This window comes from Anser anser, assembly GCF_964211835.1.
Source record: "Anser anser genome assembly, chromosome: 8".
NCBI classification, from domain to species: Eukaryota; Metazoa; Chordata; class Aves; order Anseriformes; family Anatidae; genus Anser; species Anser anser.
Genome location: NC_139728.1, coordinates 20,993,868 through 21,007,358, shown reverse-complemented (window position 1 = coordinate 21,007,358; position 13,491 = coordinate 20,993,868). Strand labels below are relative to the sequence as shown.

Genomic DNA, 13,491 nt, shown 5'->3' with positions numbered 1-13,491 from the left:
CAATAAGGAGTTCTTTGGGGCTTTGATCTTTTAGCTATTCAAAACCACACAGAAGTTGAATGCAAGAGGTACAATATCCCAAAGGATTCAGATTCCCACTTCTTTGCAGCAAGCTTCTAAAGTTCTCTTTTTATGACCACCTTCCAACAAAATAAATAAATCACTTCTTAGCAAAAAAATGTAAACCGAGGCATTTCCACTCAATCCCTTTCATGTTTTTCCACCGCCTCATCTGGAGTCACATGCTCAGCCCTGACCTTTCCAGATTCTCCTCTCTGCCTCACCACACTTATTCAGACTATCAAATTCATTTAGTGAAACTATCCTATCCTTTCACACTTGACTCTTTTCACAGACAAGCAGTTCATTTTCATGCAGACCCACTTTTAACTTCAAAAGGTTGCTTTGTATCTCAGCTTCTGATGTGATGTCCCTCGTTTAAAACACTTTCAAATAAGGATCTGAAAAACATCGTAGCTGGGAACTCTCAGTGTCTTCCCCATCCCTCCTTAAAAAAGGAAAAAAATCCACTATTAAACCAAGCAGTGCATTCACACAGGGTTTCTTTAGCTTGACAGTAGGTCTCTTAGCTCGTCTGCACGCAGTCAAGGTCACAGCGAGTGCTTGGAAAACCAAGCCCACAGCTGCCAGGTGGGGTTTGTCTCCTGGAGCTACCTGCACGGTGACACTTGCCTTGATGCTGGACCTCCTCTGAAGTCGCTTGTTTCCAGTTAGCCACACAGTCACAGCAAGGCAGCCCTTTCGAGGAGATCTAGCAGCATCAGCAAGAAGCAGGACAACCCGACAAACACCCAGCGTGGTGTTTGTTTTCCCCATGTCGCTGCACACCTCGCCCAGAGCGAGCGGGGACAACCCGCGGGCAGAACGAGCATCCCCTCGCCATGCCGTCGGGCATCCCACACGTGCAAGAAGCTCTGCAAAACTGAATGCTTCAACTTACCTCACACCCAGCCAAAAGGCTTTTTACCTGTTTAGAGATGCCTCAGCGATCAAGAAAAAAAAAAAGAGATGAATTAACAACATTATATGCAAATCCGTAAAGCAATTAGGTGAAAAGATACGGCAAACGGCTGAAAAACTTACACCTTTTAAGCACACCTACAAAATATATTTGTGTCACAGCAAACTATTACGAAAACTAATGTAGTAGCTTTATTCATCAAACCATTTTTCACTTTGAGGCCACAAATACAGGAGAACACTTGTTCACAGCTCACTTCAGAATCACACTTTAAGAATTGTATTCAAGTTAAAATATTTATAACTCAGTAATTTCAGGGGAAAAAAAGCATACTGAGTAGAGTAGCACATTACACTAAACTTCTCATTAATTTTCTGGTGAAACAGAGTTTCCAAAAACTGACTTTTAAGTTAATTTTGCACAAATTTGGACACTCCAAAGTCAGGAATTCAGAGCTGGATCCTGTCTAGTCACTCACAAAACCTGTATGATGAAAACATATTATAATCATGCTGTTTTATTGCCAGAATAGGAAAAAACTTACTAAGAGCATTTTTAAAACCACATTTTTATTCCAAGAGGGTTTTTCTTTGTACAGGCTTTTTCTTCCACTAAACTTACCAGCTGTATTTCTACCACAACAGCCGCAGCAATGTACCCAGTAATGCACTGAGCTAAGTCAGAATTGTAGCCACTATTCTCCTCATTTTGCTCAGATTTGGGCAAGGGTAGGATTTTTTTCCCCGAGTTGAAATACAATAGTTACTGCAGATATTCAGAAAAAGGGTAAGATCAAATTCTTTAGCATAAACACCTGTTCCCCCCTTTCCTTGAATCAAAATGGAAATACAAGAATTGAAAGAATCATTGTTTTTACATCAATTTTACTTTCTTACAGCAGGCATCTTAAGTCAAAACCACAGCAGTGAAAAAGTCAAACAATTTTCCAGCTGGCTGCAACACCCGCTGATAAACAAAACTGGTTCAAGATGAAATCATGTCTTTTGTACTAAAATACTGGTCAAGCTGCTGACAAGGAGACAAATGAGTTTTTAAACCATTAATACACGCTCACATAAAATTAAAAATGATCCTAGAGAAAGAAATTTGGCTAACAGTGATATGCCTCTTCCAGCGCAATACTTCATTTTGATTTTTTGAGAAGTTATTAAAAAGGGAACATCTCCACTTGCCAGAATTCCATTTAATTCGTTACTGCAACGTACACTTAATGCAGGAGATTAGATTAGATTTTGACAAGTCTTTTACACCTCTCAGGACAGCATCGCTATTTCTGCTCAGGCTAGTAGCTTCAGCTACCAGCTAACCTGCACGGCGTTGACAACCCGCAATTAACAATTTCCCCACTGCCTCCATCCCCTCCCCTGGCTGGTGGCAGAGCCAGACGTCCCCGTGCACCCAAGGGTCCCAGCTCCATTTCAGCATCACCCAAACCTTCTCCAGAGGAAGAGGCAGAGCGCGGGCTCCAAATGGAGGCCACCGCTAATGAAGGATGGCTAGCGGGTCTGCCGACTGTCCAAATATTTAACTGCTCTCCAGGTCAGGTGGGTTAATCAAACACCCTTGCACATCCTGAGGGAATGTCCGTTATTTAGGTTTTCTTCACGTTCTTACCTCACTTCAGGCTCTGTTGAACTACTGAGCCCTGAGCAACTATTAATACGTGCGTACAAAAAACGATGAAGCAGATGTCACTTTTCTACATTATCAGCTGAAAACATTGGAAAGTTCTTCCAAAAGAAATATTTTTGCTGCATACAAATAACATGACAACCCTCAGCACGCGTGCAGGCAGCACGCCCTGATGGGTGCTGGCAACACCCACGCCAGGTATCTGGAAACCCAAGTGATGCCAGAGGATGTAACCAGACCGTACGCAGGAATCTGACACGCATTGTTTCTCCCAGACTTAACCATTAAAAATTACCAGAACAAGAGAACACCAATGTGCACGGATGAAGTAGATGCAAAGTGTTCTCAAAATATGACAATGGCAATGAAAATAAATTTAGGATTAAAACATAGCTTACTTTCACAGGTTTCTAATAGCATTTGTCTCCATTCAACGAGAATTTATGCACCATTTCAGCCTGATAAGAATTTAATTCTAGGTAATAAAGCTTTACAAATTGAATTCAAAGGGGAAAAAAAAAAACAGCATTTCCCAATTATTTCCAGAGCCCCACAACTAGAGGCTTCAGCTAAGGAAACACGGAAAGCTGCCACCACAAAAGCAGAGCTGACATACGACCCCTGAATACAGTGGCACTAGCAGACAGCTATACTAAAATCAATACTAATTCTGCACGCTTCTGTTATGAAAATAAAGCTATGAAATTCCCCCATGCCCACCTGCCAAAGGGACAAAACTCAGACCAACTTTGTCGGAGAGGATTTTTAAAGACTTTCTAAAGGCATGTAATGGATTCCAAGACTGAACGTGCACTGAATGTTCAGTGAACCAAATAATTTTAAATAGATTCCTCGAGGGAGTTTATTTTATATTTTTAAATCACTGAGACCTTGCAATGACGGTCTGATTCAGAAGAAAAGAAAGGCCAGCGCTCATGGGGGTGGGGTGGGGGGGTCGGTTCTTTCAGGTTTTTTTTTTCAAAAGAGGAATAGTTGTGCCTACTACAATTTCTCGCTAAGGATTTTAGAAATACCATAATCTCTACAAACCTTAAACTTGTAACATTTCTTCTGAAAATACACACCGAGCAACTTTAAACTTCCTCCTTGCAGAAGTACTGCATCAGCAATTAGAGAAAGTTGGTCTAACAAGAACTTGTAAGAAATTAATCAGAACCAGGCAGCTCACCTCCTTCAACTGCGGCTGCAGAAAGGCAGGAGACAGACCGGGTTCCCAAAACCACCAGGCCCAGACTTGAAACCCAAACGTAGCACAAATTAGGTCAGTTTGGGGATTTCAGATTAACTTCCTCCCCGCCCCTGCGCAAACCGATGCCCACCTTACAAGCCACCACGGTCCCCTCTGCTGTGACAGCAGCGTCAGCACGAGATGCAAGAGCTCCTTCGAAGGGGAAATGTTTCCAACTGTGCCACGAAGTACGCAGGAAAACAAGACGAAGAGCCTCAACTGCTGCTGCCGTTAGAATGACTTCAGCAGGATTAGGCAGGGAGCTATGGGGGAAAAGCCTCAGACAATGAGTCCTTTCATGCATCAGAAACAAAACCTAACGTTAATCACACCAGCGATTCAGTTTCCTCTCCTAATTCCTAATCAGACATCAACAAATAAGGCGAAACACTTATTCTTATTTTAATTCTATGAAATAAACACGAGTGAATGGGAGCGCTCGGGCCGCGCTGCACGAACTCCTTCGCCCCTCTGCCTCCCGATGAATGGGGAGCCGGTTGGGAAAGCAGCTCCTCCACGCAGCCCGGTCACCGAGGAGGCCAGAACAGAAGAGATTTGGAGGACTGCTGCATTAACGAGCAGGAGAAACTTCAAAGCCAAGAGACGAACTCAGTTGAAGCCCTCCTCCATACAAAAGAGACCTTGAACCACAGTCATTAGAAAAAACATCTGGCGCACTGCTTTGATTTTCAACATTAGTCATTGGACAGAAACAAAACATTTTTTTTTTTCCCAAAGCAGCAAATAATTGCAAATCCACTTCTACATATAGCCTATCATTTATCACCTCATCAGCGGCTGCTTGAGTCTGATGGAATTAAATACTCAAGTCAGGCAGTTTTTGTTAAAAGCAATAATTACATTGTTACTAGAATATACAATTAGGTAATAAAAAACAAAAACAAATCTGCCAAGCAATATTTTTTATGCACTCTCACAGAAATATTACCAGACTGGAAACAGGGAACATTATAATAATAAAAAAAAAATCCACTTCCACCGAAGTATAGCTACTTCTAATTTAAAACTTCACCCACAGGCAAAAATACATAAATGATTAGCATTATAGTGTTTATTTTAATTACACTGTGCAACAAGAATCCAAGAGGCTGTTAACTCACTTCAGATACAAAGAAAGCCAATATCTGAACGCTCATCCTCCCTTTATGACCTACACAGTTGTGTCGGCCCACCCCACCACCTAAACTCCTAAACATAATGTCTGCATTTCTCCTAACATCCAAAACTAACACACAGGAGAGGTATAGCTCCAAGAAAAAAAAAAAAAAGAAAAAAAAACAGGAGGTCAGCAAATTCCTCACCTGTTCCTTGCAGACAACGTTTAAGAGCATCAAAAATTCACTAGTCTTCCAAGCACTACTCTTCAAAGTTTAATAAGAAAAAATACATATCTTTAATTCAAACTCATATTTACAAATACTTCCCAGCAACATGACTGCTATGCAACGTGTTCTTTAATACTGCACAACCCACGGTGCCTACCTTGCACACCCAACGATATGAGCAAACAAAACACAGCTCATGGCTTCCAGTGTACGAAAGGCATTTTCCTCGCTGCAGCCAAGCTGTTGAGCCCAATAATTCTGTACAAGTCCTTTTACGATAAACATTTGTCCATCTGTCTAGACGGTTTTGGCCAATGAAGAAGCTTTTGATCGCTCTTCAGAAGAAAAGGCTTAAAGCTGAGCATCTTTTAAGATTGTATGACACCAGGGTGGGGGGACCATTGGAGGAGCGTGACAGCCTGTTGCCACAATCCTTCAGATCTCCTTATCGTCATTAATTATGCCCCTTATTTCTTACACAGACATAAGCAGAAGATTGTCACCGAGTTACTACAGCAGCACACTTTATTATTATGTTGCTCACAAAGTAAAAGCTCCAGGTAAGAAGCATAGTAAGAGCCGAGCGCAATTATCAGCAGTAACAGCTTGCTCCCATAAAGCTGCTCGAGTTTTATCGCCAAGGCGCACGTGTTACACTTTGGTGCATTCCTCCCGCACAGGTGAGAAGCGCTCCTTGCAGCCACGGCCTCCGCAGACCCGAAGAACCAGGGAAGTGAGCAGCAAGCGAGGGAAACCAGGGCAAAGCGTGCATTTAGCCGCGGGGAGGTGTGCATCTCTGCAAGGGATGGGACCTGCCTGCTCTATGCGGGGACTGCAAGAGCCCACAAGGATCTCCTCCGAAATCCAAGCAGGGACAGCAAAAAGCTCACCGTGCACCAACCAAGAAGAGCAGAGGAGCTGAGATCACGTCTGTAGCACAGGCTTCCGCGAGCTCTCCTTGCATTGACCTGTTGGGCAAAGAAGTAGGACCCGGTACCTACAGACTTCAGAAAATGAGGTTAATGAAGAGCTATTCTAAAACACCTTCCCTGAGCCAACAATCCAAATAAAAGACCTCAACAGGTACTCTATCAAAACACAACACCCAAAGCACAAAGCACAGTTTTAGCAGCTCTGAAGATATAGCTGGACCCAAGGAAAACTCAAACCAACGGGAGCAGCAAGACTTTTTACAACAGACTTCAATCTTGCAAGTGTTTTTGAAGGAGACAATACCTTCTTGCCGAAGTTTAGAATTTTATCTTAACATCGAGAGGCAGAATTAAAGCAGCAACCCTGCAATGTGCTGAAATATTTGTCTCCCTGGGTGTAACTCTTCAGGTCTGTGTTTTATTAATGGAAGCTACCCTTGAGCAAGGCTGCAGCAAGGAGACGGAGTCAGCATCTAGAACATGCCTTCAAAAATGCATACTTCAACCTCGGGTTAAATAAGATTTTATGAGGATGTTTTTCACCACATAATAATGCATAGATTAGAATGCATAAGACTGTAAAGGAATTTTGTCTGTGCTCAAGAACAGTCAACAAAACCAATTAGAATATATATCATGAAATTATTTCCACACCTCCTAGTTCATAGGCTTAAGAGGCTAATTTTCATTGTTTATTTCAATTGTTTTGTATTTCACTTAACTTTGACATAGAAAAATGTATTATTGGATTTCGCACCTATCTTCTAGTCAATTTGTATAATTTTGCAAATTCTATATTACAAGTAGTTAAAACACAATGGAGAGTGCATTCATAAATTACAGGGATTTTGTTAAGAAAAGGGAATTACTATCGATTCTGCAACAACTAAACCTTTGATCAAATTCGATGAAACAAATGCTACCAAGATATAAACAAACGTAACTACTTCATATGTGGAAAAAATACCATGTCATAAAGACTACAACTTCATCTAAAAGAGGCCCTTCTTTTTTTTCCTTCCTCTCCATCTCGTCTTCAAGGCACATGACACCTCAAGGCCTCTTTCAGCGTCCAAAAGGACCAAGGGTCCTTTGGAACCACCTCCGTGGTTCTCCTTCAAGATAAAAGATCAGAAGCACAACACCTGCCAGATAAGACAATTATATTTTTTTATATACACACCATAAAATCCAAACACTAGTCTAGCCTTTCTTACTTCTCATATCTAATTTACCTTCCCAATTAACGAGCCCACGACAATAGATGTAGGCTGATGCAGACGATCTAACCTGTTGCTAGAACGATTACCAAACCTCCCCCAGATGAATTGCCATACAATAATCCCAATTCCAGCCCTACTCATAAAACCCTCTAGGAAAGTAATGGCTTTTCCAAAACACTGCAAGACCTAAGTTTGTGAGGAAATTTAACTGAAGAATTGAGTACCATCTCATGAATAACTTCCTGCTCCTGCAGAGAGAGGAGTTATTACAAAGCTTAAGTGCCCGGCTGACTTCAGCAGCTAGGATGACACACGAAAAAAGAATCCATACACTGGAGGGATAAAAAAGCAACTACGCTATGTGGGTCCCATAAAATAGAACAGATGTTATCCTTTGCATACACACACGCAACTCAGTATCTAACGCTCCATTTGCAGGGGGAAAAAATAAGGAAAAGAGGCTGATTAACCCAAGAGATAATTCCTCTCCACAGTCAAATGCATGCATGCTTTGTTTAATTATAAGCAATGACGGGATTTCTAACGCTGCTTTTGAGAAAGCGATACCACATGACCAGTCTTCACATTTTTTCCTCTGTTCAATTTCATCTGACAACTCCTAACTATAAACTTCGTGTGCCAACCTAAATAATTCCTCTCTCTCTCAGTAAGGCTGCATGAAAGTACTTACCCACTTGCCAGCTGCAGCTGAAATTTTGTGCCAAGAAATAAACGTCTTTTGGGCAGGTTGTAAACTGGAAGCTTCTATTCCTGCTGAAGGGCAAGAGTGAGAGCAGGACGACCCCATCCTTTCCCAGATTAATGGCATTTCCATATTTCAGCCTCAGAGCAGACTGCATTCAATAAAAGCATCTAGACAAAGCTACTCCCTCCTAGTGCTCGGCTGAGGTATTGGGAGATGCTTTATCAGTTTTGCTCTCAACCAGACTTTCTATGCACATTCTACCCTCTGCTCCAGAACTTCTCTCTGCATGTTTGATCTCCAGAAAAGTTCTCAGATAATGGACTCCTTGAAGGAGCATGACCTATTTCACCATTTTTTTCAGTAAGGCTCAGATGCGTACACCCACTGGGTGCACACTAATATTAAACAGCAAGTACATCAGCTTCCCTTCCTTAGCCTCCTTTCAGAGCCCAAGGGGACTCCAACCCTCCTACAGGAAGGGAAAGCACTCGCAGGCGCTGGTGACCACAGCCCTTGTGAGTAACACACGGTGAAGACCAAGGACACATCTTCTTCCACCTCCCCCACGGCTAATAAAGGCAAGCTGCAGAGAGAGCAAAAGGGACATGCTCTAGGGCAGAACGGCTCGTGGCTCCATCAAAAATTAAAAGAGGTTGTGAAGAGTTTAACATCTTCCACCAAGGCTGGAGCAGACACGGGGTTCTCCAGCTTGGCAGGGCTGTTTTGTCCGGCACCCTGGGATGTGCAGAACCACCAGTGAGGCACCGCAGCACCGGCATCCATGCACTGGTCACCTCCAAGAGATGCCACCCTACCATCTGCCCTGTCCTCCTCCAGGCCCTCACAAGCCTCCGAGCTGCAGGACGTTACTGCCTGATTACACACCCTGCACTTTGTAGGGCTCCCCAAAGCTCTAGTAATAAATCCCAATCACAGAAAAAGTCACGGGCATGTGTTGCTCCAGCAGAAAGCAGTCTTTTCCTCCTCACTCTACAATCCTTGGCCCCCTTCCCGTGCTGAACATGAACCTATTCCATTTTGGTAGTGACCTGAAGTTTTGCCAAAACCCTGAGGTGCCAGCTACAAGCTCAACTACGAGAACCACGTAAAGATGAACACCTACACCAGTAAAACCCAAATACCCTCTCCTACAGAAAACAAAAATAAAACAAATGTTAGTAAACGCACACAAGCAAACCATAAGGTATATTAACAGATGTCTCAAGACATGCGTTGGTACCGTGAACTTGGTTTTTAATATACACAGTGTATGTATACAGCATGCCTCCACCATCTTCACAAATCGAGCCAAGTAGTGCTTGTTCCCTTTGCTCGTTAAAGCTCTACAACTGGTGCCTCCTGTATGCCCACATGTACCATTTCATTAAGCTCACTTGACATTAGATGAAGAAAGAGTACAAGAAAATTGCATATTCCCTGCCTAAAGTAAACTTGTCATTTAAACCTTGCGTATAGATAGAATCTGATACAGCACTGGCGCAGTGAGTCATTCCTCAGTTTTAGAGTTTGTACGACAGTATTCTTACATATGTTTTGCAATACTTTCCAGTTCGCTACCACCCCATGTAATTATAAGTTTTTACTGGAAAGGAAGCATACATTTTGGATTTGAACACAGCGCTATTGCCCGTAGAAACGCAGCTCGCCTTTAAGACCAGATTTTGAGCAAAAGTAACTACATGCGAGAAGCCCTCACAAACTGTATTAAAGGTTAAAGTTAAGGCACTTCTTTTAAAGAAGAGTAAGCAATGATGGTGTGCATCGCAAATATTTTTCAACAAGCTCCTCCAAACAGTACACACAAGCAACTCACGTGCCAGGCTTCTTCAAAAGCTGTTTCTTCACTACACAAGTTAAAACTGCATTCATTCAAGGCTCTATATAAATTAACCGATATCTATTACAAGTGTTTGACTTGAGAACATGTTACTTTACACCCTCCTGTAGTGCAGTGAGAGAATCCATGAAAAATCTTCCCTGCTGTGTTAGTTTCACCTTTTGTTTTTAGGTTGCATAACAGACGAGTAATTTAACTCAACCCTGACTTCTAAGAGGCACGGAAAAAAAAAAAAAGGTACTTAGAACTGAAATGGAAAGGCTTGTCCCATTTAATACTACTAACAAAATCAGCTCCGACTCCTGCCTAGTGGCACTCAGCTCACTCTAATGCTTTACAGGGAAGTTTACGACTTCAGAAGGCATCGGTCCCAACTTTCATGTGCACACAGCTACACGTTTACTACTTTCGTAGACCTCTTCAGTCAGGTTTTTTTTTTTGGTTTGGTTTGGTTTTCTTCTTTAAAGCTGGTTATTAATGAACCTTTCTGCTATCTCAATTCAAATCAAATGGATCCACTGAATTGTAGATCTCTCCTTTTTTTCATCAGATCAGAGGAGGAAAAAATACCTCTGGACAATGAAAGGTAGCTGGTTAAGATTCAAGTAGATGCAGCAACGACTGTTCCCCCCCCCTTCCAAACTGCATATACTAGGACCTACAAGAAACATTTTCTGCTTAAAAGTAATACTTAAATGGAGATCTATGGCTGAACGTTATCACAAGGATTGCACTTACTTGACAGTCTGCTATTAGCCAACTCCATTATCGCTATTTGCAGTTTTTAAATGTACAGATTCAGAAGTAACTGTACAAAGCCTCCATTACAAGTGGATTTATGGAAAGCCACAGCAATAATCATCCTCATTAAGCATATCTTCCCACAGCCCTGCATTATGTGGACACAAAGAGGAAAACATTTCTTCTCCGTTACCCACAAGCTTAGATCTTTCTCCTTATAATCACAAGCTTTGACTGTCTTCTCTGCTTTTGCCAATGACAGTTAGCTAATGCTCCCAAAAGCAGGGCTTAGTCTGAAAAAATTAAAAATACCTGCATAGCTCTCAGCCCACAGCCAAATACAGACACAGGGTGGAAGGTTTCTACTTTGATTTTCTGGACACCAACGTTTTTATTGCCAACATGTGTGAGAATAAAACGTTATCTATGGCTTCTACTATTTTGCTAACAGCCCCAACCAGTATTTCTCCAAGATATATTTATGGACACGCACATGCAAAGAAAAGGGCAGATGGCAATATTTGTAACTAAGCTGAATTATAAAACTCTCTTGAGCTGAAGCGACGCGTTAACTCTTTGGCCACAAACTGCTTTAACCCCTTCACGCGTGCGGTCACGCTGCATCCTATTGCAATGAGCAGGACGCGTGCCAGTGACGTACGCGAGGAAACGTGCACGTTAAGATGGTGGGTTCAAGGCACAACCTGAGAAGTTGGATATTTGCACACCACGTGTGTGTGTTCCCCCTCCCAGACCCCAAACGGGCCGTTCCGCCGTGCAGATTTTACTTCTTGCTCACGAAGGGCAGGCTGCTGGTCACGCACTTCGACGTGCGGCCGTCCTCCTACGCCCTCAGCCCCACGGCTCACCACCACAGCAGAAATAATAAAGCCAGGACTAAAGTACACATGCTCCCTCCATAAAACTATTGTTGTGAGCCGAGCATTTCCTGCATTACTGTAAGGAGAGCAGCATGCTTAAAAAAATAAGAAGCAAAGCTCTTTCTCAAGCCACACGGGCAGCCTAGGAACAATCACGCAGTAACCAGACACGGAGATAGAGTCATTTGCATCGGAGGACCTTTGTAATCTCAAATTAAATGTGTCGTTTCTCTTAACATTTACTTTGAAAAATGAACAAAGGTGGTTATACACGCAGAATGAGGAAACTGTATTTGCTCACCACCCCTGCTCGAGTTAGCCGTCTTCAGAGACCTCTAAACCAGCGGTCGCTCGGCGTCAACTTACAGCTGGAGCTCTGACGAGCCGGTGGCCCTCAGCCTACAGCACTTTTTACAGCTCAATCCCGCGCTCGACGCGAGGACGTTTTCGCTCGACCCTGACAACGCAACTTCATCCGGCGACATCCGAAACAACCCCCCCGACAGCCACCCAGCTCCGAACCGCTCCGACAGCTGCCCCGGTCAGTCTCCTGGAAACAGGAGCACATCTTTGCGAGCGCGGAGGTCCGCACCAACAGATCTTTGTCTGCGGGCGAGGAAACCCTTCCTTCCGCCGGGTTTACTCGTGCCGGGCTCCCAAAGCTCCTCCAGGTGGGTCTGGAGCGGAGTTTCCCCAGCACACACACACGCACACACACACACCCGCTGCGCTGCCGCCGCCCGGCCCAACAGGTTGCGGGGCCCGGCTGCAGCCCCCGGGGGAGCGGAGGGGACGCGAGGAGTGGGGGGGGGGGGGTCAGCACTACGGCTGGGCCCCCCCCAGCCTCATTTTGGGGGCTCGCACGCCGGAGCCCCCCCCGCCCGCTCCCCGCCGAGGGCCCTTTGTTCTCGCCACCCGGGACGCCGCAGCCCGGGCGCTCTCCCCGGCGGCCGCTCGCCCCCCCCCCCCCCCCGGGGACACGAGGCGACCCCCCCCGGCCCCCCGCTGCAGCGCCCTCCCTCCTCCGAGCGCAAAACGGCAACCGGGGAAACGCCGCCGAGCCCTCCCCGGCACCCCCCCTCCGCTCACGGCCCCGGGACACCCCCGGGGGGCACCCACCGGGACACCGAGCCCCACGTGTGTGTCCCCCCCCCAGCCCCGGCAGGTGCCCCCGGCTGCGCCCCGCGGAACCGGGCTCCCCCCTCCGTACCCGGCGGGTGGGAAGAGGGGGTTATGGGGGGGGGGGGGGGGTCCGGTACCGCCCGGTGCCCCCCCCGGGGACAGCCCCGCCGCTCGGGGGTGCCGGGGCGCGGGGCTCAACAGGCGGCGGAGTTTAGGGAGGATCGGGGGGGGGGGGGGGGGGGGGGGGCTGCAGGGGAAGGCGCCGCGGCCGAGCCACTTACCGGGGCTCCGGGGCTCCGCCGCCCGCATGCTGCCTCCGAGAAGCCGCCCGCTCCCCGCCGGCCCCGCTCCGCTCCGCTCCCTCCTCCGCCGCCAAGCCGCGGGACCGCGCTCCGTGCGCGCCGCCGCCGCCAGCCCGCCCCCGCCGGGGCCGCGCACCGCGCCCGCCCCGCCGCCGCCGCGCCCGCCCCGCTACCGCCGCCGCCGCCACCGCCACCTGCCGCCCGCCGGCTCACCTGGGCCGGGGCCCCGCTACCGCGCTCGGCCCCGCGGCGAGGCGAGAGGCGCTGCTCCCGCTCACGGCCCCGCTCCCCTCACGGCCTGCACCGCGCTGCCGCCGCCGCCGCCTCCTCCTCGTCCTCGTCGTCCCCACCCGCCCGCCGAGTCGGCCCCGCAGCCGGCGGGCACGGCACGGCACGGCCCGCCCCGGCCAGGTGTGGGCGGGGGCGGCGGGGCGGGGACGGGCACGGAGAGGGAGCGGCCGCGGCCCGGGGCTGGCGCCTCAGGAAGGAGCCGCCT

The 13,491-nt window shown here is 46.6% G+C and overlaps 1 protein-coding gene across 8 annotated transcripts in view; it reads right to left on the bottom strand.

The window, feature by feature from the left end:
* Positions 1 to 13,353, bottom strand: part of PTPRF (protein tyrosine phosphatase receptor type F) — a 371,253-nt gene extending 357,900 nt beyond the window's left edge. For 4 of the 8 annotated variants that reach the window (XM_083845515.1, XM_083845521.1, XM_083845520.1 and 1 more), the window contains exon 1: positions 12,975 to 13,123. The gene's annotated coding sequence lies outside the window, so the exon portion shown is untranslated. Of the gene's footprint in view, positions 1 to 3,975; positions 4,148 to 12,974; positions 13,124 to 13,208 lie in introns of those variants that run through there. The other 4 variants (XM_083845517.1, XM_083845518.1, XM_083845516.1 and 1 more) reach the window with 4 other exon arrangements.
* Between the last annotated feature and the right edge of the window lie 138 nt (positions 13,354 to 13,491).